The sequence below is a fragment of the Haliotis rubra genome, unplaced genomic scaffold (assembly GCF_003918875.1).
Source record: "Haliotis rubra isolate DU_JTF1 unplaced genomic scaffold, ASM391887v1 Scf280, whole genome shotgun sequence".
NCBI lineage: Eukaryota > Metazoa > Mollusca > Gastropoda > Lepetellida > Haliotidae > Haliotis > Haliotis rubra.
This window is the reverse complement of record NW_025766892.1, coordinates 273,184-299,136: the sequence shown is the minus strand read 5'-3', so window position 1 is coordinate 299,136 and position 25,953 is coordinate 273,184. Positions and strand designations below refer to the sequence as shown.

The 25,953-nt window shown below is 40.7% G+C and overlaps 1 protein-coding gene across 2 annotated transcripts in view; it reads right to left on the bottom strand.

Moving 5' to 3' along the window:
- The window catches only part of LOC124281211 (protein FAM167A-like), a 50,988-nt gene that overhangs the window by 16,361 nt on the left and 8,674 nt on the right, over positions 1-25,953 (bottom strand). The window contains exon 1 of one of the 2 annotated variants that reach the window (XM_046717233.1): positions 24,656-24,721. The exons of the other annotated variant lie outside the window; for it this stretch is intronic. The gene's annotated coding sequence lies outside the window, so the exon portion shown is untranslated. Of the gene's footprint in view, positions 1-24,655; positions 24,722-25,953 lie in introns of those variants that run through there. 2 annotated transcript variants of the gene reach the window in all.

The following is a 25,953-nucleotide window of genomic DNA, read 5'->3' as shown; positions in this document are numbered from 1 at the left end:
CTTTTATTAAAACTTTTGATTTCTAGTCATGAATTCAAAATGGCTCCAACAATCTGTGATACCTGTGTAAACAATTATGTGAAAATCACCGTTAGAGATAAAGCCCTTGATTCCCTTCGAATATTCAAAATGTACAACACTGGTACTTTTACTGGAGAGATGCGACAAGTATCATGTGTCGTCTTGCAAAAATACCTGACACGATAACGTCAGTGCCTGTCGAGAGATCTGCCTTGTTGTTTCTTTGATGCATTGATAAGGATGACATTTTTCACAGATACACATGATGTAGACCCACTTCCAGCTCCGAGATACTATGTGATTCCAATGTTATCAAATTCACTCATGACAATCTGAACCAAAACACACTCGTTTAATAAACATGGTACGTTTTGCAAGGTTTCATGAGTGCAAATGGCGGCACACGTCCTTTCTGTTCAATCGAACATGTACAGGAACGGTTGATCTACACATAAGTCATTACTCAAGATATTCCTCCGACGCATGGTAATGAAAAGTTAATGTCTTGATAACTTACAGGATGTACTCAACTCACATTTCATACTGAAAACTCCGTAAATTCCATTACATTCCAAGTGGCAGTTTCTGGCTCGGGAAAACGAGAAGGATGTGGCGAAGAAGAGTAGTCCCCCATTGACAGTGAACGTAACCTCAGCAATGTCACATTCAAGCACACTGGGTGCACCTAATTACACACACACAAAACGTTTGGCTCCGGTCGATGGTAGAACATTGAACGTAAACTGGTACACAAGTACAGATCCCCAATGTGCAGAGATATCCAAAACAATCTTCCGATGATGACGACAACCACCAAGCGATAACTGACTGACTGACTGAGTTTAGTTTTACGCCGCTTTTAGCAATATTCCAGCAATATCACGGCGGGGGACACCAGAAATGGGCTTAACACATTGTGCCCATGTGGGGAATCGAACCCGGGTCTTCGGCGTGACGAGCCAACGCTTTAACCACTAGGCTACCCCACCGCCCCCCAAGCGATAACGATGACGTCACACGCTCAAATAATTTACGCTTGCAAGAATTAAAATCATCCACATTTGCATGGTAAAATCATCGTTTTAGAGGGTTTAATTAATTTTCAGTGATCTTATCTAGTTATCATTATCACCATTGCCGTGATGATGCGAAGAGGTGGCAGAAACCTTTTTGTGGAGGGTCATCATGGGGATGAGTAGTGATTAGGAAGCCAAGTGACGTCACTCATTCATAAACGTTGTGTTGTGTATTATTGCGCACCTACGATTAGAAAACATGAAATTTGAATCTATTCGACCATAAAATGATACGATTTTATGGTGTGTAAGAAACAGATTACTGTACTCGTGTCTGTCAGATACCATTTATCTTACAACTCGTTGTTTCAAAACGTATCTAACTCGCTTTCGCTCGTTAAATACGTTTTGAAACAACTCGTTGTAAGCTAAATGGTATCTGACAGACACTCGTTTAGTAATCTCTATATAATGTGTATGCCGGTGTACTGAGAGATGCAGACAATGTTCATACAGAGTTCTCATCACAATGCCTTGTCTTCTGGACACTCAAAAGAAATACACGATTAATCAATAACATATTTATTTCCTCTGAAAGATTTCTAATACGACAGAAGAATAACAATAACGCAATAAGACATTGCCCTTTAACAGAAGCCGTAGCTTGTCCAAACAAAAGCATGCACTTATTGTATCCTTACCTGTTTGCGGTATATTATTATAACATAGTGAATCGTGTATTAAATATCTTTTAAAAATATATATGGACGTCTAAATTGGTCCTTTTCTTGAAATCAACTGAGTTTTTTAATTACGTTCATGTGACAGAAAGTGATTTGAAGGAGCAAAATGGGTTCCTTTACGTTAAAGGTAACGGTGTTTTCATACACGTGTTTACATCATGATCCTGTTGTATGTTTCTGTTACCGACATTTTATACGTTTTTATACTCGCGATGACAACGTCATGGAACCGAGTTTGTACTGTGGGCTGTAATATACTGGTCTGACAACATCGTTGCATCAATTTATACTATACCATGTGATTGATTGATTTCTGACGACGTCATGTCATCGAGTTTATACTATACCATGTGATAGATTGATTTCTGGCGACGTCATGCCATCGAGTTTATACTATACCATGTGATAGATTGATTTCTGACGACGTCATGCCATCGAGTTTATACTATACCATGTGGTAGATTGATATCTGACGACGTCATGCCATCGAGTTTATACTATACCATGTGATAGATTGATTTCTGACGACGTCATGCCAACGAGTTTATACTATACCATGTGGTAGATTGATATCTGACGACGTCATGCCATCGAGTTTATACTATACCATGTGATAGATTGATTTCTGACGACGTCATGCCATCGAGTTTATACTATACCATGTGGTAGATTGATATCTGACGACGTCATGCCATCGAGTTTATACTATACCATGTGATAGATTGATTTCTGACGACGTCATGCCATCAAGTGTATACTCTAAGATGAGATACATTGATTCGACAACGTCGGGGCATCGGGGTTATACCATACGGTGTGATACATTCAACTGACAACGCCCTAGCGTCTGGTTTACACTATAGGACCTGATACACTGATGAAACAACTCCTGGTAAATGCTCTCTCCTGCAAGAAACAATATGTGAACCACCTGTTTATCTGATACATCAACAAGCATTAAAGGAGGATTCCACGCGTACAGAGGGGGCAGCCCATGGGTCAAGACATCGGTCATAGTGACGCCTTTTGACGGCAGGGATTAAACCAGATTTACTAATGTCCCCGACATACGCCATTGTGCGATGCGTTTATCTTCAGTCGCTGATGTGTGTGAATACGTGTATGGCATAGCTTCTCTTCCATCTTCTGAACAAGACTTGCTTACAACTCTCCACAATTGACATCTTTGTTCAATTGTCTAGTTCAAATCTTCACATAAACGTCTAGTCTTACTCTAAACTACACCTGACAGTGTTGACAAGTTATGACAGTATAGCCTTAGAGTTCTCTACAACGGTCTACTTTGTCAAAAGACATGTAATATATCATTGCTTACATTGTTACAGGGGGATGTACAGGGGCATGCCATTGCTTACATATGCATTCTTCAAGACACTTGCCAATATCATTGCTTACGTACATATGTATTAAGCACACTGATACAGATGTATACATGTATATTCTTCCAAAAATAGATCATCGATATCATTGCTTACATTCCTACAGTGACATGTTTACATTTATACAGTGACAGATCGATATCATTGTTTACATTCCTACAGAGACAGATCGATATCATTGTTTACATGCTTACATAGACAGATCGATATCATTGTTTACATTCTTACACTGACAGATCGATATCATTGCTTACATTCTTACAGAGACAGATCCATATCATTGTTTACATTCTTACAGTGACATGTTTACATTTATACAGTGACAGATCGATATCATTGTTTACATTCCTACAGAGACAGATCCATATCATTGCTTACATTCTTACAGAGACAGATCGATATAATTGTTTACATTCTTACAGAGACAGATCGATATCATTGTTTACATTCTTACAGTGACAGATCGATATCATTGTTTACATTCTTACAGAGACAGATCGATATTATTGTTTACATTCTTACAGACAGATCGATATCATTGTTTACATTCTTACAGAGACAGATCGATATCATTGTTTACATTCTTACAGAGACAGATCGATATCATTGCTTACATTCCTACAATGACATGTTTACACTTATACAGTGACAGATCGATATCATTGTTTACATTCCTACAGAGACAGATCGATATCATTGTTTACATTCTTACAGAGACAGATCGATATCATTGCTAACATTTCTACAGTGATACGTTTACATTCTTACAGAGACAGATCGATATCATCGCTTACGTTCTTACAGAGACAGATCGATATCATCGCTTACATTCTTACAGAGACAGATAGATATCATTGCTTACATTCCTACAGTGACATGTTTACATTTATACAGAGACAGATCGATATCATTGTTTACATTCCTACAGAGACATCTTTACATTCTTACACAGGCCTGTGTTAATCGTTGCTTACGTGAAATCGACATCGAAGTACAAATGGCTGTTAATCAGAATCACTGTCTGCAATTATTTTGGAAATGCCATCATTAAGAGACTACTTGGGTGAGAACTGTTTGACAGAGTTGGTGCTGGAGTCACGTATCTCGTGACCTCGACCTTCACGCACGACGGATGCGGCTTGAAGGGCCGGATACATCCCCTCGTTTTGCGAACACCTGCTGTCATTGATGATTTGTGAGAGTAGACTCTGGAAACTGGCGTCGCCTCTCTGCTTGGAAGAACGCCGCTGATGCACTTACGTTATTTATATGCGTTACCTGGAACCTGGTATATGTCATTTGTTACGCGACACATCACTATCACAGCATGCATTTGTCTCAGCAGGGGGGGGGCACGTACAATATTTCATAACTAGACAGCCTACCATGGGAAAGAGTGATTGAGTGAAGTTGATTTCACGCCGAGTTAAGCAACATCCTAACTATCTCGCGAGGCGGGGTACACAAAATGGACTTCACACATGTTAGAGTCAAACCAGGCTTAGTCCTGACGAGCAAATGCTTTATCCACAAGGCTACCCCACCTTCCTGAAGGAAAGATAATGTTGTAGGATTTTCAAATCAGATTCTCTTAACCAACTGACAAAAAGAGAACAGTATTTACCTCCGTTCCATCTGTCGCTGTCCAGTTGTTTTCAAACAAACAGTCACACTGTGTATAGTGTATACCCATGTGTAAAATCAACAGTTGTAAACAACATTTGTCGATCATGATCAAACACACAGCCAGTCACTAATCCGTCTGTATCCCCAAAGATCACAAGGAATTCTCGCCTTGCTGACATTCACAGTACATTAAACAGTATTAAAATATGTAATACTATTGTTGTTACCCCTCACGTGCATTTAAGTGTTATAATCCAACCCGTGACATAACTGAACGGTGGAAAGCCTTTATAGGTTTATCGCCGCAAGGGTTTCCAGACTGGTAGTACCAAGAACCAAAGACATGTGTTGTTCTAACAACTGTTGTGTTAACCTCGCTCAGAGTTTATGAAGCTGCTATCTCAATGACTGTTGGTAATGTGCATTGAATGTATGTTGTGTTGAGATTGGAGTTTTTAAGAAACTTATAAGTAAACCTCTCTGAATTGTTTGTACCTGGATGTTCCGACGAGTTGTAATGTCACAACCCATTAACCAAAGAGAGTATTTACCCGTGTTTGATGATGGTGAAAACTTACACAAACTAGAAATAGTAATTAATTTTTTTATTTTCTACTGGTATAATCGCTCTGTTTTGGACTTAATGCGTTAATTCGGCGACTGCTTCAGCTTAGTTTAGTTCCCAAATGTTTAGTTTAAATAACATTTTCAAGCGTGAACTCTGTTTGAACTACAGTTTATATACGAGTCTTATCCAAGATGCCTGGGTGTTCTCATCAGCTCCCATAATAGTATCCGTTCATGTAGAATGGCAACGCCTTCGACGTTCTAGATTTCCAACCCTTTTAAAGCGGCGTGTCTTGATGCTGAAATATTGTGGCGAAGTGCACAGAAACAATGAACAACTATTACACATTTCATGGCTTGTTGTAACCTCGTGTTGACAGGTAACCTAGTCATATCTTGGTGCCCTCTGTGACGAGGAAGTCAGCGATGTTGACTGGAGAACTTTCCATGTTGACTGGAGAACGTTCAATGTCCAGGTATACTGTCAAGTCTTTGAAGAGCATTGAAAAGTTAGAAGAACAAAAAGAATCGACAACATCTAGGATACTCATTTCATTACTGTTGGCAATTATATAACATCAACGCCAGACATCAACCAGTCTTGATTATCCTCCGAGATAAACTTCATTGGACGCAAACGGCAACATGGTGATTAATATCATATTATTGGAATTCTGAAAATGACACCAGGGGTTGAACGTTGTTATTTATGGCACCTTCTTCAGACAAAGAACTCGTTATCCATAAATAATTCATGTCTTCAGGTACATTTTAACATATTCTTAGATCATGTGATTGCGCACCAAGTTTCCGCTATGAAAGTTTCATGACAAAGGAGCATCAAAGCGAAGATGGATGAAATTTATTTAAGATTTCCGATTACAGCTCATGTCGCATTCCAGGGAATTATCAAAGTGAAAAAAAGTTTTTATCTATTCTAGTTACGACAAACAATGTACACAGGGACACGAAAGACGACATGCTGTGATTTGTCAATGTTCGTGTTCAGTTTCGACAACACCTAGCCCCAGAGCATATTCAAAATAAAGTTTCACATAAAGAGCATATTCTTAAGGTTGTTCGCTATTAAAATCTCTGACATTTTGCAGGGTAATGCTGTGAATACCCCGTCATAATTGGACAGGTTACGTGTGTTACGCTGTCAGCGCATGTCAATCTCGCAACAACGATATATCACGAGATCTTAACAACAATGACCGCGGGCGATTTCACAAATAGATATCTACTTAAGCGTTGTTGTATTGGGTAACTGAGGATCTTATCTGGTAGATGTCACAATACCTGGTTATCTAAGCCGACGAGTTGTGTTCTTAACTGCTTAACTATCTGTTTCTGTTCTCCACACGTTGTGGGAGGCAAAGGAGCAGACGACATACGAGATGATCGTGTGTGAATCAGAGGCCATCTTGAAACTTGAAAACTCCCATCGTTCCTATTCTGCTTATGGGTCAGTGGATTCCATGCAGGGTAAAGACTGTAATTGTAAAGATTTGTCATTCCTGTCACGTAGGGGAAAAAATGCAAAATACTTAGAGAGTGATACCTTCATATTAGGTATGCGATATTGTAATATTATCTTCCAACACCTTTTCGCAACATGGGGTTTCAGAATGGAATAGGACCCCAGTAAACCATGCTTGTCGTATAGTCGACTTAAAGTCTGTGACCCCAGCTAACAATATCACGTTGTCACAACGTTGTCACAACGTTGTCACAACGTTATGTTTTCGTTGCTACACAGTGGACTATTATTGTAGACTGGATTATTCTGTGGACTCCCATTTACGTTGTCACAGCGTTGTGGCCTGACGTTGTGATACGTCATTTTTACGTCGCCGCAAGGTTAGGTTTTTTTATATGCTACCGTATTTTACGTTGTCTTAGCGTTTTATTTAACGTTAATAGTTGAATAGATTTCCCAGTAGTGAACATAAGCAGTTCACTATAATGTTCATTCGTCAATATGCATTTTGAAAGTTTTCATAGAAAGCTCTATCGTGACACCGACACGTTTGTTATAACGTTGTGAGGATCACAAAGTATAACGGTTCCTCAACGTAAATTTCCAACGATGTTATTACGTTGTGACATAACGTTATAAAATGACGTAATACTAACGTTGTGACAAGGCTGTGTGTTAGCTGTAATTCGGCTGTGACATCGGGTCCCGATGACGTGGGTTGTTTTCAGTAACCGCGACCCTTGTCCAGACTCGATGATTTACAGGTCTCCGTGACGCATGAATATCAATATTTACCCCCCTTTGTCTCCTACTATCTTTCGTCCGTGAATGTTTTTGACAATAATACATTAAATTACCGCGAAGCTTTCTTCAGAGACGTTACAAAATGTCCATAAAGCATTGTGATTCGGGCAATCTTCATTGTGAAAAATATATGTTGCGTAACTTCTTACATTAATACATTTAATGTCACATTTCCATCAGTGAGAACCATCCCTGAGGGGATAGCATTGAGAACAAATGAAAAGATGCGCTGACAGTTTCTCCAGAAGTATGTTTAACACGAAGCATTAAGTAGGTATCTATAAAAGGTCCTCGTATCCATCAACAGTTAAAGAGTGGAATAATTCTCCCTTAGCTATTAGAAATTGCGACTCTGTTGCATCGTTTAAATCTTATATCTAAAATCTTATATCTAAAAATGCGCACCTATATAATATTCATATGGAATAAGGAAGTTCAATGTTATGCACACTAGATTAAGATATATGACGAGTACACTTAATTATGATTTATATACTATTAGAATAAATGTGACAAATGACGCATCATGTCAGTGTGGCCATAGATGTGAGAATGTTTTTCATTACTTCCTTGAATGTCTATTGTATATTATTCAAAGACATAAACTGTTAAAATCTTTAGAACATATTGTGAAAAATAGAACACTGATTGATAATAATCTTATCTTACATGGCAATGCAGGTCTCTCAATCACTGAAAACCAGAATGTTTTCAAATATATACATATCTATATCTCTCAAACAAAACGCTTTCTCAGTTAACATCTGTTGTACACATCCTAGCGTATGTCTGTCACTTGTGTACTTTGTTGTAAGATGAATTGTGTAATTATACGGAGAGGGCTTTTCTAAGTTGGATAACTTGTGCCCAATCCTCTTCTTGAATGAATAAAATATGTAAAAACAACCATCACGAATAAAGATCAAGCAACTGCAACAGTCCAATGGGCGCTGTAATATATGTACAGTTGACGTTTACATAATCAAAAACGTCAGTACAATCATATTGGATGTACATATGTTTTGATAGAGTCAATGCAATGTAAACACACTCTATACAGGGGGTTTGACACTCTCACATCTGCCCTGATTTGTTAGGGACATTCCGGTAACACGGCATACGACCTAAATGTGAGTCATAAACAACAAAACAAGGCAGAAAGTCGTCCACGCGAGATAATCCAGTTATAACAGGGGGGATTAAGTATTGAGTTACGAGGGACTCGGGCCAGGGTAGGAATTCCTACAGGGCATACGTGACGCATGGGTACGTGTAAAACCCGAGCCATGCTATGATATTGAAGGTATACCTCCATCGCGGTACAGTATTAAACTAGTCTAACGCTTAGTCTGACAATATATTAATAACTTGATAGTAACAAATAAACCCATATCATTTGAAAAGGAGCCCCAGTGAGATGAGAGATTCAGAACCTTAGGAAATCAAGACTTGCTTCATTTAGGACTTTAGCATTGTAGAAAGGGCTAGGCAGAAGAGGAAATAATGTGGTTCAGAGACTGTGACACAGACTACGTCTTAATCCTCAGCCATGATATAGGACCGAATGTTCTCCTCTCATAATGAAGGTATTCCTGCATCGTGGCTCCGTATGAAACCTCAGCTATGACATACGGCCGAGTGTTCTGTAATTCCGTAATGAAGATACCTCTGCTAAACACTGAAACAGTTGTTCGATTCCGACTGTATCAGCGGTACGTGTTTAACAGCAACACTGTCACTAACAGTTATGACACCGGGTGTTCAGGACAGGATGAACATACTCAACAGGGGCACCCATCACAAACTGAAATCAGTTGTTCACTTAAACGCGTGAACAAGTAAAAATAGGGAACTGCTATCGGACATCACTTTTGATGCGTCACAGATGCGTCATATTTACTGGGGCTACATTGACTAGGCCCCAGCAATGACAAGGGGCTGGCTGCTTGGGTTTATCAGGTCTCTGTTCTCAGCGATCTTCGCTCTGGGTTACTGACATGGTACCGATTGGGTTTGGTTAATGACCAAGCCATGGATAACCTTGGCTTAGTGTTAAACAACATACATGAAATCGCATGGTCTTGGTGATTATCAGAGCGTACATAATATGTGGCACCTTATTCAACCATGACCAAAACATGGAGATGCCAATGCTCTGAGATGATTATCGGGGCATAACACAGGGCTGTCACATGTCGTTGGTGGATTTTCAGGGCATGACAATGTGTGGCTCCGTCAGACACTTCAGCAATCCTTATGACATTGGACTGACATCTCGAAAGGGGTGGGGGTGAGGGAGGGAGTGGGTGGGAGATCAGAGCCTTTGAACATCGTATGTACTCAGTGCACTAACTCTGTTTGTGAAATGCTCAGTAATGTCGAAATAGTGTTTATGTCGAAGTACATCCAGGGTACTAGCTACTTGTAGCTTCATGCTTCTCTTAACGCTATCTAAGGCACCCTCAATGTCGCTTTGGTAATCATCACTTTCTTATAACGAGAAATCTTCTTAAACAACCTTTGATGTTGATCTCGGATAAGTCGGGTATGGTTGGGTGCCAGAGTGTGAAATTAGTCAGTGTTGACATTTGTAAACTTTAGTCCAATTTCTGTACATTCTGTTCCAAGCAATGTCACATTCACCTTATTTCCCCTGGAACATCAATAGCTATAAGTGAGGTTGAATGATACATCGTCTGAACGTTTCACTCGTGGAAATTACGACAGTTTCCTTCTCGACTCCTCCAATACACATCAACGACGACGTCTACAACATCGTCTACACCCACAGCTGACTGGGTCCTGCAAGCTTGTTAGTAATTTCCTCTGCGTTTGATGTCCATGTGACTACAAGAAGGTATCGCGTTCAATTTTGTTATTTCGGTTACCATAGTAACAGCCAGGCTTCCGGATCACAAGATTATGAAATCTACTCAATGTCTATTCCCTGACAAAAATAGGTGTTGAAATCGTCTGTGCAATAGATCCCCTACGATGTTAAGCTGAGCGCGTTAACAAATACCAATATAATAGCAGGGCGTCTGGCAGAGGTCGAGCTCTCGGTTTAAGTATGAATTTATAAGACATAAAACAATAATCGTGGAGACATAATCATATAAAACATCGCCATGAACCACATGTCGTCGTGTTTGGCAGAACAGCCGCTGCTGGGTGGACGCACACAACTACTAGACTCCCACAGGCTAAGGTCGTTAAAGGTTGATTCAAACACGGAGTCGTACACTTTCTACCGACTATAGTGATAAGGTGGTGTAATGTATCTGTTTTGACAATCGCCACTTCAGAATAGATAGACCGTGAGTTCACCACCTACATGGGCCTCGATATATTACAGTATTTAAATTGAACGGATGAAGTGACTTAATGACTTCGGGGAACTTCGGGGACTGAATAGAATTACTTGATCTTAACATTCTATGAAACATGGTCGTGAACCACGGCTGTATATTGTGAATACTACAGAATATGGATCTTACACCCCATACATACTCGTCTGAACATGGACCAATGCGCCATTATGACGTGATATCTTTATTGCCAGGGTGTTGATTAATAAGGGTTCAGTTCTGGTGGGTTTCAGAGATTGCAGTAGGAGTGAGTGAGTTTAGTTTCACGCCGCCTTTAGCAATATACCAGCAATATTACGATGGGGGGACACCAGTAATGGGCTTCACACAGTGTACCCATGTGTGGTATCGAACCCAGGTCGTCGGGGACGACTTTCACGCAGTATTTCGCTAAAATCCAACCATGTCACTACCCAGACGCTAAGAATGTCATGACATTGTAACCATGTAGGGAATAGAACCTGGCCTTCGGCGTGACGACCGGACACTTTAGGGACCGTTCATAATTTATGGCCAGGCGGGATGATGATGGAGAAGCATGTACAATGTGAAGGAACCCCCCAACCCCCTAAAATTCATGTACAAAGTAAGTGACCCCACTGCATGTCATGTACACATCAATGACCCCCCCTCCCCTTCCAATATTTTTTAAGCATAATATTTAAATATTTTATGTACAAAATTGCTGACCCCCTAGAAACATGTGCACAAAATTGCTGGACCCCCTACCTCCCCAGAACAAATGGTGACACCCCCACCCCCTTAAAAATAATCATCACCCCCCTAACCATAAAATATGAACGGTCCCTTACCCACTAGACTACAAACTGTCATACGTGTACAGGGCACTGAGACAATACCACCGTGGTCCAGGTGGACTTACAGCGTCTCCGCCGACCCAGGAGTACAATCTCCCTCGGCACGAGCGGGGGCGTAATTGGATTAGTAAGCGTTCACCAAGCTGTTAACGCTTTTTGTTTTGTGTCTTGAGGCCAAGTGTGGCCAGTTAAACTTTAAATTCTTCAAAGCAGTTTTTTATCCTCTGTTCGTAAATGTCATTATCACATGATAAATAAGAAACACGCTGGAGTTGATTCAACCATACCGTAGTGGTGTTATGTCAACTTCTCTCCTGACACGCAGAACAGAGACAACCAGAGACCGAGCTGTTTGCTGTGTGGCAACACTGCTTTAGTATAATGACAGCAATTACTTCAAATCACCTCATTACAGCAGGTACGTGTGTGTGCATACCGGGAAGTAAAACACCTCAAAATATTAAGTGTTTCGGTAAATTTGCTCAGGACCTACAAATCCATAAGATCTGAAACAATTGCATATTTAGATTGTACATCTTATGAACAGGGGTTTCCGACTTAAACTAGGATTATTATGAAGAAATATAAAATATCAAATGATAAAAGTAAGTATACCATTGTACTGTTATGCATAATTTAGTTACAGAGCTGTGTCTATTCTCTGTTCTTTGAAAGACTCAAGTTTGTGCTTACTTTTGAGGTTAACGTAAACACAAGAGGATAGCGTAACGTTCCAATATCCAGGTAACCAATAACACAATACTGCTGAACATCTACAGATGGAACCGATACAGAAAGGATTTATGTCAAATTCCACATGCTGTCCATGTGATAGGAATCTCGAACACAGACCAGCGTCACATTCACCATGGTAACGATATAAGGGCTTCGTAATTGGATTATACTTCTACCAATTCTTATAGAGAACCTCTCTGTCCGTGGGCTATATCCGGGGGCGATCTAATGCGCCTACAGTACAGCATCAATATAAAATTGATTACTATGGCGACAGGGCTTCACGTGTGATCAGAGATTTATGAAATGTAAAAATGAAGTTATTTGCACTACTCATACACATGCGTGTTAAAACCTTCATCTCACAGGCTAAATAGCCGACTTAGGTTTAACGATGATTTTGTAATGATTGTGTAGGTCTTAATCTGTTGTAATCTGGTGTAAGTTCTAAGTTGGATTGTTTGTTGTTTAACGCCGCAATATTCCAGCAACATGGCCGCGGTTGTAAGTTCCGAATTGTACCTTGGAGACGCATGCCTTGAGAGTGAAATCTACCAGCAGGGTATGGAATTGACAGACCAATGATTAAAGAATCGCGGCCTCGAACCAACACCAGTGAGTGAGTGACTATGATTTTACGCCGCTTTTGTCAATATTCCAGCAATATTACGTCGGAAAACACCAGAAATAGGCTTTACACATTGTAACCATGTTGGGATTCGAACCCGGGTCATGACGAACGAACGCTTTAACTACTAGGCTACCCCACTTACCCGACCGAACCGACTCTAAACATATTCAGGCAGATATGGGGCGCAGCCATCTTGAAATCTTGAGTATTAAGCCACTGTTTCATCCATTTCTTTCAAAGTGTTACAAAGACAATAATGATATTATGCAACAATCAAGCTTGTGGAATGCTTGAATTACCGATGGCTTTTCACACTACTGTTCCAATGGTACAGCTGGAAATTATAACTGTTGTCTGAATATAATCAACGATCATCGGTCCCAGGTCAATACGGTACACAATAAACAAGGTTTCAAATTGTGCCACCCGATCCCCTTTTCACGAAAACCTGGCTGGCTTAATTCATACCCTGGGGACATCTTCTGCCTGGATGTTAAGTTCCCTCAACCCATCAACACGCGCTTACAAAGTCTACTCGACGTCCGTTCATCGCACACAACTCAATAGAAAGCAGTAAATACGATCACTCTCTATTCGGACGAGCAGACTCCACAATCACATCACGTGTTAACGAGCTGAATATATCCTAACACTTCTTAGAATTGGGGCTTTTGTGGGTGTACTCCTGTCGCCCATCTACAAAGGCAAACGGCGTGCCTATTCTACCTGAAATTTTGCCCGTTTTTAGACACAGAAAAGAAGTATTCTACTGAGAATATTTCATTAAAATCAAGTATGGAGGGTATCATTATATGTGTTGTGTATTTAGTTTGTATGGCGACTGAATGTTGTATGTATATACGCTATCCCTAGGTGTTCCCGTCAATGGACCTTCACAATGATGAATACAGCTTCATGGAAAAACTGGTTTTATCAGTACACTTCTAAACAGGAGGAAAAGTGTCATCAGTACGACTGGCTGTTTGAACATATGTCGTTATTTACACTGCCATAACTTGAGTGAGGTGGGAGGCTGCACACGATATCATGAAACAGAGATATTATCAAAAGGCGAGTCTTACCTTTCTTGGAAACATCTTGACATAAAGTCAGAAAGGTCTCGTTCGGTTATCGATATGTCGTCCCTGTTTGTGGCATATATCACCAGTAATTCGTTTCAATTTGCATCAGTGTTGAACTTGGTTCCGTATTTTCTCTGGAGCTTGTTTTACTCCGATGAGGATAGGATGTATACAGTATTAACACAGCAATCAACTCACATGAGTCATCTCAGGGGTGAGCTACCTGAATTTGAATTGAACAATGCCCCTGTTGGGAGTCAGTCCACGTTTTGTGTCTCCCGGAAAGGATAACTTGCAATAATTAGCATATGTACTGCTGTGTGCGTAATCTGTACCTGTTCTTTATAAAGTTAGCGCCACGTGTTAGTAAAGTAGTGTTTATGAAAAATCGTGTCTATATTCATACATGCGCTCAACTTCATTTCCGGCATGATTAGAGTGAGTGAGTGAGTCGGGTTTGACGCCACGTTTAGCAGTATTACAACATGAGAAACAACGTGCCCTGCACAGCTTCACGCATTCCTAATGTATGACTGATGGAATATAGTAACTATGTACATATGTGATGGGCTCTGCGACAATGTATTGTATAACTGCAATATCTTAAACACTAGACACTAAATGTTTTGCTAATCCTAGGTAATGTTGCTGAATGATAGGAAGACACTAAATGTTTGGCTAATCCTAGGTAATGTTGCTGAATGATAGAAAGACACTAAATGTTTTGCTAATCCTAGGTAATGCTGCTGGATGATAGGAAGACACTAAGTGTTTTGCTAATCCTAGGTAATGTTGCTGAATGATAGAAAGACACTAAATGTTTTGCTAATCCTAGGTAATGTTGGAATGACACTTCCTAGGTAATGTTGCTGAATGATAGAAAGACACTAAATGTTTTGCTAATCCTAGGTAATGTTGCTGAATGATAGGAAGACACTAAGTGTTTTGCTAATCCTAGGTAATGTTGCTGAATGATAGAAAGACACTAAATGTTTTGCTAATCCTAGGTAATGTTGCTGAATGATAGGAAGACACTAAGTGTTTTGCTAATCCTAGGTAATGTTGCTGAATGATAGAAAGACACTAAATGTTTTGCTAATCCTAGGTAATGTTGCTGAATGATAGGAAGACACTAAGTGTTTTGCTAATCCTAGGTAATGTTGCTGAATGATAGGAAGACACTAAGTGTTTTGCTAATCCTAGGTAATGTTGCTGAATGATAGAAAGACACTAAATGTTTTGCTAATCCTAGGTAATGTTGCTGAATGATAGAAAGACACTAAATGTTTTGCTAATCCTAGGTAATGTTGCTAAATGATAGAAAGACACTAAATGTTTTGCTAATCCTAGGTAATGTTGCTGAATGATAGAAAGACACTAAATGTTTTGCTAAACCTAGGTAATGTTGCTGAATGATAGGAAGACACTAAATGTTTGTTGCTACAATCATCGTTAAATGTGTTGCCGTTTTTGCCAATACAGGAACATCTTTTCTTTGGTTACAGCACAGCCTGTCTACCATGAGATACCAGTTTGGACAGGAGGAGTATATATGAGCCACGGGAGAAACACGCAAGAGAGGACAACGTGATATAGAGTTCAGCTTATAGAAAACATGCGACACATACACTTTCTATGCAGTCAAGACCCGGCCACTTATCCAACGACGTGGTCATGAGACATTTTACTAAAATAAGATATCCATTGTTTAAAATGCCTGATATTACATTTCTACAGCTTATACAGAGACATATGAGGGAATGAGTGACTTCGGCTGTCCTCCACTTTGAACACTATTCCAGGAACATCACGACGTCAAACTGTGTGTGAGGAGCTCCAAGTGATACAAATCAGTCATGTACCTCTTGAAAACTCAAACCAAGGTACACCTATAACTGGTGGATCTATGATCCAAAACGGTCAAGGGTACTTAATGTTTTTTAAATTGTTTGTTTATACAAAGCCACTTTTAAAATACAGAAAGTGTGACTTCGCTGTGAACTTGAAAAGAGACGGCAGTCTCCTCTCAAGACTCACCTGTGCTTTAAGAACCATGTCATGGGACGGTCTCGCTTACCACACGAATTAAATGCAAATTATACGACTTCCATTCTTCCATGTTTATGTCCCATCAGCTTATATCTGACATGTATACTTGCACACGATTAAAACTGAGAGCACTCAGAGTTTGTGTGTCGGGTTACCGAACGTTTGATGTAAACAGGATCAAAGTGTCCCAACGTAATTGACTGACATGTCTTCTGAGAGGCATTGTAATACTGATCCGAGCAGCTTTACCTAAAAACATTCATGTATAGTCCTTTTTGACAGAATATACTTTCATAACAGCATAAATGATATGTTTGCCTTGCCTACGTAAATATTGTCCTAAAGTATCAACAAATATACATACATACATTTTCAAGTATGTTTACCCAGTGTGCATGTGAGTACCCGCCTAACTAATATATCCTTTTAGTAAACATAAACTATCCATGTGTTTTGCAGTACACGTAGCTGACCGTACATGTAACTCACACCAAGAGATTTTACCTGCTGATTACAAAATGACAATCACGCCCTTTATAGCTACACAGGTGAGTGTTCGACTTACCTGTCTACCTGAACCCTTATACGCTTGACTTGTCACACTAATTGGGGTATCAATTTCGTGATTATACTTGGAAATAAGATCTTGATTTATGAAATATGTGGAGTAGGTTTATAGTCGTACAATGTTCTGTGTTGGGTTTCAACCTATATTACGGGAAATATTGACATGCAGAGTCACAGTTCCTTTATCCCACTGAAATGTTTATTCATGAAACTGATCATAAAGCGCACGATGGCTCTCGATGTCACAGGAATTTTAATTAAAAGTGTATCAATTTAGTTTTCCACGTCTGAATGAGTTTAGATATGCTATTATTGAGTACCACCTGGGGTATTTTAAAAAGGTGAATTTACATGTAAATGACCCGAGTTGAGAAGACACACTTTTTAGTCAATATAATATTTTCATATTTCGTTTTGCCATACATTTGGAGCTTAGGCTGATGGGAAGGTCACGTCTTTGTAGCATAGCTTTGTAACTGTATTACAATCAACGTGGAAGTTAATGTTGTTGTGGTTGTATGTGACGACCTCAGTCAGATCTGGGGTCTTGCTTCAGTTTGAAGAAGACGATATCTATGACAGCAACCAGTGAACCGTTACACTCTGTTTGAACGCTACATTCCAACTCTGAATAAAGGTGAAATTGATTATGTTACCTTCCTGGGAACTTACTGCATTGGGTATATAAACTGACGCACAAAAGAAAGTGCTCACCTGGTGTTTGAGGATTAGTTCTACAACCAAAATGACGTAACTATTTTGAAAAGTGTTTTGATTGTAACCTACAAGTCACAAACATGAAGTATATGCTGCCATGACACCACAGACAGCCAACCCAAATGCAAAGTCGCCAGTGCCTAACGTCCTCGCCCAACGTAGACGATTCACTCGATGTTGACAGGTTTATAAAAATATTAACTCTGTTTTGCTTTGTAATCAATAATCCCAAAGCAACAGCTGTGTACTTTCTTTTCTCCGTCAGTTTATTTATGTACGAGTGTTTGACTGGTTTTCTATAGTTCCCTCACTAAAGAGAAGAGATGGCTCAATCTTCAATCTGAGGTATATATTTTGAGAATAACTTCTACACGAGCTACAAAGGCATTTAAGATTGAGTGAGTGAACGAAAACTGAACAAGTGAGTGAGTGATCATGAATGAAGGAGCGAGTGATTGAGTAGGTACTATTCAGGTACCATGACGACATGGTGACGACAGTTGTTGCGTTAAGACGACTGTAATTGTGCATACGATATACTTTCAGTTTCAGACATACCAAATTTGAATTAAAATGTAGTATGACGTGCTTTCAGACAATTAATATTAGACGATATGCCATAAAAGGGCATATTTACATACATGGCAAATACGATACATGTCTTGAACGTGCTGTTTTGTAACTCGTTATATATGAACTGTGAGTCTTCAAACATGAACTTTCTTGATACTAAGGTTTGATACTCACAAACTGTAACCGATATCCATATTGTCTCACCTGTGAAGTCAAAAAAGTGTTGTCATTGCTGCGGTGTTGCTGGAACTTTGCTGCGGTGTTGCTGGACTACTGTTAAAAGCCTCCTAAAACCATACTCGTTCACTCACTATTGCCTCACAAACGTTAGACACGTAAAACAACTCTTGCCTTGGTAATAATTCTCGTGGTCCATCTACTGAATGAATATATCGAAAATAAGAAGATTTAGCTGCTTTGGAAGATGTAGAAACTGAACATTTCTCATGCACGTAAATATTATACGTCGCGACTGTTTCGTTTTAACCAACAAGTAACAGAACTCCTGTTGCGATGTTGAATAGCAACATATATGACAAGCTCTGGACCCAGAGCGTTGGACAGTGCAATGAGAGAGTGGCATAATCACGCAAGGAAACAAAGCTCTGTGAGAAACAACAGTGTCGCCACTTGAACATCAACGTAACCTCAGAAACAAACGTCGTTGCGGCGTTTTGACGTTGCCACATATTGTGACGTCCATCATAATGTCATTCACATACAGGCAAACCCTTACACATGAGTACGTGGTGGTATTTGGAACTCAACAGTTTTGTCTGACTGATGAGGTACATTAACCCTCATCAACGTCATCGTTTCGTCGAGACAAACATTTAAAGCAACAAGCTTATACATAAAAGAAAAATAAATCCCATCTGTCATCTCGGCTTACCGGCTTATCTCTGCTCATGTTGCTTGTATGCTTACACAAAATTTGTCATGAATAAAAAATGCTGTCTCTCGTTGCAACTAATTCGTTTCTTATCAACACGCGTCCAACTTGAATCCCTTCTAATTAATGACATCTTACCTGTACAGTACAGGTATACATCCCCTCGACGTCATGAGCGTCAGTGGCGGTGCCCTTTCGAGACTGTGTACTGTTTACTATACGCTAATACATGTGTTAAGAGATCGGATATGATATTCAAAGATGAAGTTCAGCATCACTGCTTGTGAACACAGCAGGTCAGGGGTCACGCGTGTTCGGTCAACAGCGTGGTCAGGCGGGTCATCTGGTAGAGAACTTTAAGAGTGTTTTATCCCCCTTTTTTGTTATCGTCCATACTTTTGACACATATTAAACAGCCGATCGGGGATTTAAAGAGCCGCTGTCGACAACGCACAAAGAATTTCACAGCTTATATTGGCCCCCTTTTGGTAAAACCACAGGTCAACTTGTTATCAAAAATACATGATGAGCCTTTACGATGTATGAATTGTTAAAAGTTTTCGGGTTTTATGGTCAGTGCATTGTGAGGGTAACAAAATGGCAAGGCTCTAGAACATAAATCACGGCATCCACTGAGATGATGTTGAACAAATTGCTTTGTGTACTCACAAGAGCCGAGGGCATTTCCCAAAGAACAGCGGGCCTGTTCTCACTCCCATACATTCAGATGTAACTACACCTCTAGGTGTCGAGGCGGACACACATTAGTCAGGGGAATGTTGTAATGTTCGCTGGGAGTCGTGTATGTACGTGTGTCTGCTTACACTCGGTACATCACAGACAGGTACTCGTCAGTGGCCATGAATAAAGAAGGAACCTTAGGTATATATCACAGGGATGTAACTGCTTCTCTTGATGTTACAGTAGGGCGAGATACGACTGTAGGTTGTAGATATCCCAGGTGGATACTACAAGAGATCTAGGGTGGGAGGCTTCAACAGGTTACGGAGATCCAGGATGAGATATTCCATCAAAGTTTAGAGATCTGTTGAGGGAGGCTTCAACAGGTTAAAGAGATTCGGGTGAGATACTACATCAAAGTACAGAGATCTGTTGAGGGAGGCTTCAACAGGTTAAAGAGATCCGGGATGAGATACTCCATCAAAGTACAGAGATCTGTTGAGGGAGGCTTCAACAGGTTAAAGAGATCCAGGATGAGATACTCCATCAAAGTACAGAGATCTGTTGATGGAGGCTTCAGTAGGTTAAAGAGATCCAGGATGAGATACTCCATCAAAGTACAGAGATCTGTTGAGGGAGGCTTCAACAGGTTACAGAGATTCGGGTAAGATACTTCATCGAAGTATAGCGATGTTGTTGAGGAAGGCTTCAGCAGGTTACAGAGATCCAGGATGAGATACTCCATCAAAGTAGGGAGGCTAGAGATCTGTTGAGGGAGGCTTCAGCAGGTTAAAGAGATTCGGGTGAGATATACCATCAAAGTATAGAGATCTTGTTGAGGAAGGCTTCAGCAGGTTACGGAGATTCGGGTGAGATGATAAATCAACGTATAGAGATCTTGTGAGGGAGGCTTCAGCAGGTTACGGAGATCCAGTATGGGAAACATCAGGGTATGGAGTTTTGGGTGAGATAATACATCAGGATATTGAGATCTAGGGTGGGAGACTTCAGCAGGTTATAGAGATTCGGGTTAGATAATACACTGTAAACAGCTTCAGCGCCAAATCGCGACAGTTTTAACTTTTCCCCATGTTTTAGAAAGAAATATTCGCCAATAGGTCACCTAGGAAACACGCAAAGCAAAATGCACGTGCAAGTAAGCGGAAAAGCATGCAGTATCGATCACTATAAAAGGACAAATCTTCATGCCACGACTGAGTGCCGCCAATCGAAACATCGGCATAGACCGCTTTGAAGCTGAGGCGCCGTAGCCTTCAGTTGCCCGACATTTCAACGTTCATCACAGCACCATATCTCGCCTTTGGGATCGTTTCCTGCAGACTAATTCCGCCCAAGATCGCCCGAGAAGCGGCCGTCCAAGAGCTACCACCCAAGCCCAGGACCGCTACATCCGGGTTGCTCACTGGGTCATCGTCTTGTCACAGCCGTGGAAACTGCACAAGACATTCCTGGTTTGAGGAGAATTTCCGACCAAACTGTCAGGAATCGATTGCGTGAAGTGGAGATTCGACCAAGAAGGCCAGTTGTCGCCCCTGGTTTGAGAGCCTTCCATCGGCGCATTTGCTGGCGGTGGTGTCGTAGAGTCCGCAAACAAGAACCTTAGAAACTGGAGGCGAGTCTGGTTCAGTGATGAATCACGATTTCTTCTTCACCGGCGAGATGGAAGACAGCGTATTTACCGTCGGAGAAATACACGTTTTGCCCCTAATTGCATTCAACAGGTCGACAGATTCGGTGGAGACAGTGTCATGGTGTGGGGTGGGTTATCCAGAACACAAAGATCTGATATGGTAGGGGTTCGGGGGAATTGACAACAAATCGGTACATCAACGAAGTCCTTGCACATCACGTGCCTCCGATTATGGACTGACACAGGGAGTTGTTTCAGCATGATAACGCTACTTCACATGCAGCACGCTTCACGGTGCGCTACATTGCCAAATCTAATGTCAATGTCTTGCCATGGCCTTCCCGATCACCAGATCTAAACCCGATAGACCACCTATGGGATGAACTCGATTGACGTGTACGTCAACGTCAAAACACAGCTGAGACACTTCCACAACTGGCCATCGCATTGCAGGAAGAGTGGGGAAGAATTCCGCAAGAGCGACTTCGTCGACTTATCCAGTCTGTGCCGAGACGGCGCCGAGCAGTAATTGCTGCCAATGTTGGTTATACAAAGAACTGACTTTGACGCCATCTTGTGGACTCAAGTAAACAGAAACACATCAATAAAGGCTGCCGTTGTGTTAGCGAACTCTTTGTCTATAAACGTGTGAATTTGCACCTTCTTACCATTGAAATTACATGAAATAATTACTCTTAACCTAAAGCAATAAATTCTTCCAAAATAGCTTATGCGTTTCTTTCGTGAAGCGTGTATATCAGGGTGTAGAGATCTGGGGTGGGAGGCTTCAGCAGGGTAAAATGGGTGAGTGAGTGAGTTTAGTTTTACGCTGCAGTCAGCAGGGTAAAGAGTACATAGGCAGGCCCCTTCATGGTTAATAATACTTATGATTTTCACACGAGGTACATAAACGTGTAATCTGTGCACATCGTGATCATGAGTTATATGGTTGCTTAACTTATGACCTTGAGTATACAGACCAAGGGACACTGTAGACAGGATGTTGACAAGATGGTGAGTATACAGGAAGGTGTAGCCATCGCACACTGATGAGGAACACTGACTCACTCTACCACTCCCCCGTGTGATGATGTTAAATACATCAGTGTACATGTATAGAGATCAGTAACACCGTAGCAGTAATAAATGATGGAATGACTAGCATAACTTTATATGACATGAAACGAAATAATTTTCTTGCTGTTTTTTGTAGAAGTTGTCAGGGGCATAGTTAGCCTTGCTGTTAACGTGTTTGTTCTTCAGACTCCCGATCCCTGTTCGACTCTCTCATGGGTACAACGAACGAAGTATAATTTTGCACCGTCAACATACGCTTGATACAGCCACGTAAATCTCACTCACTCACTAACATGGACGAGCATTCTACAAACGTTTGGTAGCAGGCAACATGATGTAACTCTCTATATGAATACAACCGATATCCCCTAATTATCTTTGCTTGAGGGGCGGTGAGGTAACCTAGAGGTTAAGGCATTCGCTTGTCACGCCGAAGGCCGGGTTCGATTCCCCACATGGGTACAATGTGTGAAGCCCATTTCTGGTGTCCCCCGCAGTGATATTACTGGAATATTGCTAAAAGCGGCGGAAAACCCAACTCACTCACTCACTCTTTGCTTAGAAGTATATTCACACCTATTGAATATGAAATAGGTGTTGTCGTGAAATGTATCAGTGCAATGTGGAATGTCTTTGAGAACCCCATGACTCAACGTATGACAAGATAAATAGGAACATACCCAATACCTCCACACACTGTGTGCATACCATGCACGTCCTTAAGTCGTGTCAGTATTCATCTTATACACATCCCCAGTGTATGGCGTCCGTCACCATCATCAACACACTGATCAGGCCCCTTATAATTACTAGTTTCAGTTGTTAAAGAAAACAAATTACTGTGAAATATTGGTAACATATTCAAACCCTGACTCCCTTTCAAAACAAACCCATGACTGCAACACCTGGCTCTATTCAGGAAGCAGCCTCCCAATTCATCCACATGCGCCTCTCCTCACACGAGTGTCATAGTGCGACCCACTAAACAACCTTGATATTCCTCTTGTACATGTTTATTTAATGCATGCTGCGGGCGGTATATATTTACCTCTCAGTTAAACCTATATCCATAAATGGATGAATGTGTTTGAAACCGGGGGCAGAGTGAGCAGTGAGATTATAAGGTTCAGTTAAGAGACCATCTCGGTCACACGTACTTCGTTATCATTCAAGTGACTGTGGGAAGAGGGGCGTTTTTACTCTACTGTATCACACTTGTTATGTTTCGGCGTCCTTATCACGGCCTGTCAAACTGTAACCACACACTGTAACCATACACTGTAACCGTATTACGTGTGTGCAATTCAGCAGCTACATGCTGTACATGAGATTTATGTAGTTTTACATGAATGATTGAGTGAGTTTAGAGTTATGTCGCTTTATAGCAATACTCCACCAGAAATGGGCTTCAAACATTGTACCATGTGAGGAATCGAACCTGGGTCTTTAGCGTGACGACCGAACGCCTTAACCACTAGGCTACCCAACCGCCCCATAAGTACTGAAGTGATTAGTTGTGACGTACACTGACGTATAGAGTCTAGACAAAGAAATCTGTATTTTATAGCGTTTATCATTTCATGGATTTGTTTAGGATTCTAAATTTGCCATTTTTGAATTAGTTATCATTTTCTTAAATTCAGACTGATTTTTACACTGAATGATAAGGTTGGATTCATTATAATACATTTACATTTATCCCAGCATCCTCTTCTGTATGGGCCATGTTATCAGTGAAATACCAATGTAATATCAGTTTTAATATCAACAGCATGCAATGGAGAATGTTTTATTTTTGGTTGACATTTGATGAAGACTTGAGATGGAACATGGGGTTCTAAGAAGATCCAAACAAATCCCTGCATTTCTATACATAACTACAACAAATTATGAATTATGTTTGAGGCTACAAAGTACACCATCTCCGAGTTCCAGATTGATGAGACGCTGGGTGGTTACGTTTAATTAATTGTTCCTATATGTGTGTTTGAACTCTGAGGGTTTCGCTTAACAGACGGTTACGATCAATGTCAAAAACAAACAATATCAACTGACTTCTCCCCGAGGAAGAAGAATAGCTGACCATTAATATTGTTGGAATTCATGTACTTTCATTCGACAAAATAAGATGAATTGTAAACAAGAATATATCACCTTGAGAAGACAAGTGCTTGAAGGCCGGGAGCTTCATGGATATACACTACTTACGTCCACGGACTAATATGCCACACATGTCAAGTGGCCGCAGGTGGGTCATCATTGCGCAGGCTGTTCTTAGAAAGCTGACTTCCCATACTGCTGGCCTGTCGACTGTCGTCACTGTGTCACGTACTTGTGACTTCCCTCAGGACGTACTCCAACTCAATCATCTGTGCGCCATCTACATCCTCCCACCTTCGCTGTTCTATCAACACACAGGCACGGAATCACACGCACATACGCAAACAGAAACATGCGGTCACAAGCACAGGCACACAGGCATATACACAGACACGCAGGGATGCACATCACTTCAGACCATGCAGCACCCCCGCTCTTCCATAGACCAAACCTAGTTCCAAATGAAACTATAAAAGCCCTCACCCCTCAAGACCACCTCCCATCTCTACTCTTCCCACAAACTGTCTGCCACCCCTCCATCCACCTCCTATCTCTGTCTTCCACCAAACCACAGTTACTACCACGTACTGATTCGGATTTTTTCAACAACCCATTAATAATCGCCCCTGTCCTTTCTACCATCAATTCATCGGCCTACCCTACCTATCCACCCCACTGGCATATGTAATGTGAATAGATTACCTTTATTACTCAGAGACAATGTTTCATGACAACGTCTCGAGCTAGAACGGAAACGGACAGAGGAGCATAACTTCCTTTAAGAGATATATCTAAGCAAAAAACTATTTATATTATTCACGCTGACCTTAACTATGATGAAGGCTAAAGTTAATTGCATTTTTCACAGTAGACATCATCGCATCTTTTCCCCCTCCTAGAGATAGAGCGATTTCTAACGCTGAAGTTAATGGGAAATGATCTTACACACTTATCTACAAATCTGCAATGGTTATTTCTGTGACAAACACTGCCAACTGCAATCAGATACCTTGATAAGATACCTTGTCAAATGTGGTTGCGAACAGGTGTTCCAGATCTTGTTTTCAATTAGATATGAAAATACATCTACAATGAATAAGGTATTTGACAAGACATTGCGTCAGGTTTATGGTCCAGCAACCAAGTATCCAGGACGAGTTATGTTGGGGATAGGTATGTACACTTAAGGGGTGGTTTTCACACTAACGAAGTTACTGTGTGTACTTGAGGACCGAATATTTATGTTACTTCGAAGCGATACGGCACAATTCAGATGTGGTCGTTAGCCATTACAAAGTATCCCCGTGTTGTATCCAATGTAATAATGTTGTAAAAGTACACAAACATATCTC